Source organism: Triticum aestivum, chromosome 7D, assembly GCF_018294505.1.
Source record: "Triticum aestivum cultivar Chinese Spring chromosome 7D, IWGSC CS RefSeq v2.1, whole genome shotgun sequence".
NCBI classification, from domain to species: domain Eukaryota; kingdom Viridiplantae; phylum Streptophyta; class Magnoliopsida; order Poales; family Poaceae; genus Triticum; species Triticum aestivum.
In genome coordinates this window covers 390,705,188-390,711,862 of record NC_057814.1, presented here as the reverse complement: position 1 = coordinate 390,711,862, position 6,675 = coordinate 390,705,188, and the positions used below count along the sequence as shown (strand labels likewise).

The following is a 6,675-nucleotide window of genomic DNA, read 5'->3' as shown; positions in this document are numbered from 1 at the left end:
GCTTGGTCAAAGCATTGCTTGTGGTGGTAGGGGCGGTGGCGACGGCGTAGCACCAGCCATCGAAGGTATCGATGCGCTGAAGACGGCGTCGACGTAGAAGCATCATGGAGAAGATGTAAACGAGGCGCGTGGCGAGGCGTTTGGGCATAGACGCCTCCAGCAGCTCACATCACCCAATCTGCGGCTGAGATTAGTCTAACAACGAAGACGTCAGTGATGTCCATGCAGGTCAGGCCCACCTGGCAAAGTCGCATGTGTTGAACGCCCAAGATATCAGGTCAGCTCCTAAGCGAAGACCGACGCCGCCATCATGAACCCGACCCGTCTTCTTCCCCAACCGATCCCCTGGGCACATTCCATCTTCTTACCTGGCCCCGTGGCCCGTCTTCTTCCCCAACCGATGCCCTTCTTTCTCCTCCGGATGCTCCTGCCTCCGGCGAGCTCCTGTCTATGCCTCGCCGGTGAATCTACAACTCACTACCGCTCGTCGCGGCATCCCCGTGTCTATCTCGAAGTCCGTCTAATCTGACCGGGGGTCAAGATGAAAAGGCCGTCCTCCCACTCGCACATGTCAAACCTCAGACTCCCCTCCGCGTGCAACGCCGCGGCGTCGTCGCTGGCTCCATCTCGTCCTTGCTGGCGTCCACCCGTTTCGCTCCTGCTTGCCGCGGCACCCGCGTCTCTGCCTCAGGTCTTTGCTCCTCTCCCATCTAAAATCGACTGACGTAATTTGTAATATTTCAGGCAGCTGAGCATTACAAAAACCAGAAATATAAACTTTGTCCTTTATTTATTACAGTCGATAGGTCATTCGGTTACAATTAACGATTCAACAACTTTTTGAGTTTTTCTCAGAAGAAAGAAAACAATTTATTGAGTCATCACATTATTTGGGGGATGTCCATCTTCAGGTTTGAACCTTTTTTTGGTGCAGGGAGAGGGGGGGGGGGGGGGGGGTGATTATTTAGGTTTGAATCTTGCATGTATGCTTTCTTTTCCTCTATCTCAATGGCTTATTCCTCCTCTTTGGCTGCTGCACGCCTTTTATCTCTTGTAACCTTTGTTGCAGGTAAATGTAACCCTGCATTAAGCGGTCTTGGTGCCCTCTGTCTCCTGTCAAAGCCCCTCACGCATACAACCCCTGCAAAAATAAACAAAGGTAAATCCCTCTGCATAAGCACGTTCTAGCTCATATAACACAAGTTATTACTACTAGTTACTAAATGGTGAACTTGAAAATGTTGTACTCTACTGCTATCACAAGCATGAAGATAACCAACTCAAAAGAACACCAAAAGAGACATGGAGTTTCTGATCACGAGCTCACAGGCACCCTCATGAACAGTAAAATCAAACAAATAGAACAAAATTCAAAACATTCTGAATGCAAAACTTCGTGAAGAAAATACATTCCTAATGCTCTAGAAGAAAAATGATGCTCCAAAAAGATTTTGTAAGCATTTTCGAGCATGAGTGCCAAAGTAATAAATCCTAGATATACAGATTTATTTACGAGTGCACTGACTGTATGGATGTCTTAATGAGGCGAAATAGCTGCAACTTAAATTTCTTAGAGGACGGATAGCAATCGGTTGAATCAAGGCCCTATTTCATGATTCAAATCACATGATATAACATGAAAAATTGCCATGAAGCCTGTTTCGTTGTCTACTATACGCGAGTTAAGTGGTGAGTTTTGTCTGATACTGCAAATTCAGAAAATGAATTTTCGTATATAATAACCAATGGAAACAATGACCGTATTTTCATTTTGGTGTTACTGTTGGTGAATGCAAAGTTCCAATCCAATAAAGTACTATACTATAGTATATCATTCACTGAAGAAAAGGAAGCACGGATTCTAACTAGCTAATTTTATCGAGCTATGTTGACAATACCAGTCACCATATATACTGACGATAAAGAAAATTCACTGGATAATACTCATGAAATATAAAATATTTGTTGGCAAGTGTGAATATGGGATAATACATATACACTAACCACGTTAGGAAAAGTAGATGTACTCTTTCAAAGTATGTGATACGAAAACATATGCTCCAAATGGTAAGAGTTTATTTGGGAAATAAGACTGCTATAGGGTGCGTCGTACTGATGCAGAGGCCAGGGGTTTCTACTGTTAAGCTTCATGCACTAGCCAACGCAACCAAAAGTCCAAACTGATGGAAAGGGCTAGTGCAATCCATATATACTGTAACACCCCCTATCACGTGTGACGGGGAAGACAAGTCAACACGTGCAACCGGAAGAGAGCGACGGCGCGCGAAACTCTCAAGAGGCCTCTATGTGGACACAAAGGGGGGCTAGCAGCAATTTTTAATAAATTGCGAAAGTCAGGATTTGAACTCAAGACCTTAGCTCCGATACCATGTTAAGCAACTTATCTTTATTGAAGGCCCAAGGGGCTTATATATATTACACATGACTTGAGGTGCAAGGAAACTAAACATAGACTAATAAGGACTCATAGACCAATACTAATACTCCTTAACACCCCCCACTCAAATGCCTATGCAATAGCATTACATTAGAAGAAGCGTAATACTAAAAAAAATGATAATCCAAATCCGCGTCTTGAGAGTGTCGTCGTAGCATGAAGAGTCTTCAAAACCTGTCGAGTCGCCAAAGGGGATAACGATTTGATGGCACATCAGAGGAAGACAACGCATCAATAGAAGATACAATAGAAATATCAAGAGAAGATGGGTTATCAAAAGAAGATGGCACATCAAGAGAAGAAGCATTGCTTAAAGAATCATGGCCCATGAAAGTCGACGGCGAAAGAAGCTCGGCGGCAAGAGAATGGGCTTAGATCAACAATGCAAAGAGAGGCCACAGAAATCCTATAGAGAGGACAATGACCAGAAAAAGGCTGACGGACAAAGGTATGTTGGACTCACATGGCATGAGAAACACAAAATATCAACGGATTTAGTGAACGCAGCGGAAGAAAAGAAAACTAAAAGCAATACTATGATTATTTAGGTTTGAATCTTGCATGTATGCTTTCTTTTCCTCTATCTCAATGGCTTATTCCTCCTCTTTGGCTGCTGCACGCCTTTTATCTCTTGTAACCTTTGTTGCAGGTAAATGTAACCCTGCATTAAGCGGTCTTGGTGCCCTCTGTCTCCTGTCAAAGCCCCTCACGCATACAACCCCTGCAAAAATAAACAAAGGTAAATCCCTCTGCATAAGCACGTTCTAGCTCATATAACACAAGTTATTACTACTAGTTACTAAATGGTGAACTTGAAAATGTTGTACTCTACTGCTATCACAAGCATGAAGATAACCAACTCAAAAGAACACCAAAAGAGACATGGAGTTTCTGATCACGAGCTCACAGGCACCCTCATGAACAGTAAAATCAAACAAATAGAACAAAATTCAAAACATTCTGAATGCAAAACTTCGTGAAGAAAAAACATTCCTAATGCTCTAGAAGAAAAATGATGCTCCAAAAAGATTTTGTAAGCATTTTCGAGCATGAGTGCCAAAGTAATAAATCCTAGATATACAGATTTATTTACGAGTGCACTGACTGTATGGATGTCTTAATGAGGCGAAATAGCTGCAACTTAAATTTCTTAGAGGACGGATAGCAATCGGTTGAATCAAGGCCCTATTTCATGATTCAAATCACATGATATAACATGAAAAATTGCCATGAAGCCTGTTTCGTTGTCTACTATACACGAGTTAAGTGGTGAGTTTTGTCTGATACTGCAAATTCAGAAAATGAATTTTCGTATATAATAACCAATGGAAACAATGACCGTATTTTCATTTTGGTGTTACTGTTGGTGAATGCAAAGTTCCAATCCAATAAAGTACTATACTATAGTATATCATTCACTGAAGAAAAGGAAGCACGGATTCTAACTAGCTAATTTTATCGAGCTATGTTGACAATACCAGTCACCATATATACTGACGATAAAGAAAATTCACTGGATAATACTCATGAAATATAAAATATTTGTTGGCAAGTGTGAATATGGGATAATACATATACACTAACCACGTTAGGAAAAGTAGATGTACTCTTTCAAAGTATGTGATACGAAAACATATGCTCCAAATGGTAAGAGTTTATTTGGGAAATAAGACTGCTATAGGGTGCGTCGTACTGATGCAGAGGCCAGGGGTTTCTACTGTTAAGCTTCATGCACTAGCCAACGCAACCAAAAGTCCAAACTGATGGAAAGGGCTAGTGCAATCCATATATACTGTAACACCCCCTATCACGTGTGACGGGGAAGACAAGTCAACACGTGCGACCGGAAGAGAGCGACGGCGCGCGAAACTCTCAAGAGGCCTCTATGTGGACACAAAGGGGGGCTAGCAGCAATTTTTAATAAATTGCGAAAGTCAGGATTTGAACTCAAGACCTTAGCTCCGATACCATGTTAAGCAACTTATCTTTATTGAAGGCCCAAGGGGCTTATATATATTACACATGACTTGAGGTGCAAGGAAACTAAACATAGACTAATAAGGACTCATAGACCAATACTAATACTCCTTAACACCTCCCACTCAAATGCCTATGCAATAGCATTACATTAGAAGAAGCGTAATACTAAAAAAAATGATAATCCAAATCCGCGTCTTGAGAGTGTCGTCGTAGCATGAAGAGTCTTCAAAACCTGTCGAGTCGCCAAAGGGGATAACGATTTGATGGCACATCAGAGGAAGACAACGCATCAATAGAAGATACAATAGAAATATCAAGAGAAGATGGGTTATCAAAAGAAGATGGCACATCAAGAGAAGAAGCATTGCTTAAAGAATCATGGCCCATGAAAGTCGACGGCGAAAGAAGCTCGGCGGCAAGAGAATGGGCTTAGATCAACAATGCAAAGAGAGGCCACAGAAATCCTATAGAGAGGACAATGACCAGAAAAAGGCTGACGGACAAAGGTATGTTGGACTCACATGGCATGAGAAACACAAAATATCAACGGATTTAGTGAACGCAGCGGAAGAAAAGAAAACTAAAAGCAATACTATGATTATTTAGGTTTGAATCTTGCATGTATGCTTTCTTTTCCTCTATCTCAATGGCTTATTCCTCCTCTTTGGCTGCTGCACGCCTTTTATCTCTTGTAACCTTTGTTGCAGGTAAATGTAACCCTGCATTAAGCGGTCTTGGTGCCCTCTGTCTCCTGTCAAAGCCCCTCACGCATACAACCCCTGCAAAAATGAACAAAGGTAAATCCCTCTGCATAAGCACGTTCTAGCTCATATAACACAAGTTATTACTACTAGTTACTAAATGGTGAACTTGAAAATGTTGTACTCTACTGCTATCACAAGCATGAAGATAACAAACTCAAAAGAACACCAAAAGAGACATGGAGTTTCTGATCACGAGCTCACAGGCACCCTCATGAACAGTAAAATCAAACAAATAGAACAAAATTCAAAACATTCTGAATGCAAAACTTCGTGAAGAAAAAACATTCCTAATGCTCTAGAAGAAAAATGATGCTCCAAAAAGATTTTGTAAGCATTTTCGAGCATGAGTGCCAAAGTAATAAATCCTAGATATAGAGATTTATTTACGAGTGCACTGACTGTATGGATGTCTTAATGAGGCGAAATAGCTGCAACTTAAATTTCTTAGAGGACGGATAGAAATCGGTTGAATCAAGGCCCTATTTCATGATTCAATTCACATGATATAACATGAAAAATTGCCATGAAGCCTGTTTCGTTGTCTACTATACACTAGTTAAGTGGTGAGTTTTGTCTGATACTGCAAATTCAGAAAATGAATTTTCGTATATAATAACCAATGGAAACAATGACCGTATTTTCATTTTGGTGTTACTGTTGGTGAATGCAAAGTTCCAATCCAATAAAGTACTATACTATAGTATATCATTCACTGAAGAAAAGGAAGCACGGATTCTAACTAGCTAATTTTATCGAGCTATGTTGACAATACCAGTCACCATATATACTGACGATAAAGAAAATTCACTGGATAATACTCATGAAATATAAAATATTTGTTGGCAAGTGTGAATATGGGATAATACATATACACTAACCACGTTAGGAAAAGTAGATGTACTCTTTCAAAGTATGTGATACGAAAACATATGCTCCAAATGGTAAGAGTTTATTTGGGAAATAAGACTGCTATAGGGTGCGTCGTACTGATGCAGAGGCCAGGGGTTTCTACTGTTAAGCTTCATGCACTAGCCAACGCAACCAAAAGTCCAAACTGATGGAAAGGGCTAGTGCAATCCATATATACTGTAACACCCCCTATCACGTGTGACGGGGAAGACAAGTCAACACGTGCAACCGGAAGAGAGCGACGGCGCGCGAAACTCTCAAGAGGCCTCTATGTGGACACAAAGGGGGGCTATCAGCAATTTTTAATAAATTGCGAAAGTCAGGATTTGAACTCAAGACCTTAGCTCCGATACCATGTTAAGCAACTTATCTTTATTGAAGGCCCAAGGGGCTTATATATATTACACATGACTTGAGGTGCAAGGAAACTAAACATAGACTAATAAGGACTCATAGACCAATACTAATACTCCTTAACACCTCCCACTCAAATGCCTATGCAATAGCATTACATTAGAAGAAGCGTAATACTAAAAAAAATGATAATCCAAATCCGCGTCTTGA

The 6,675-nt window shown here is 40.9% G+C and overlaps 1 long non-coding RNA gene across 1 annotated transcript; it reads left to right on the top strand.

Annotated features, from left to right (window-relative positions):
- The first annotated feature begins 303 nt into the window (after positions 1-303).
- On the top strand, positions 304-3,634 carry LOC123169339 (uncharacterized). Its single transcript, XR_006484754.1, has 3 exons — positions 304-691; positions 1,070-1,159; positions 3,108-3,634. It is a non-coding gene; the product is annotated as an uncharacterized lncRNA (long non-coding RNA).
- Positions 3,635-6,675: the final 3,041 nt, after the last annotated feature.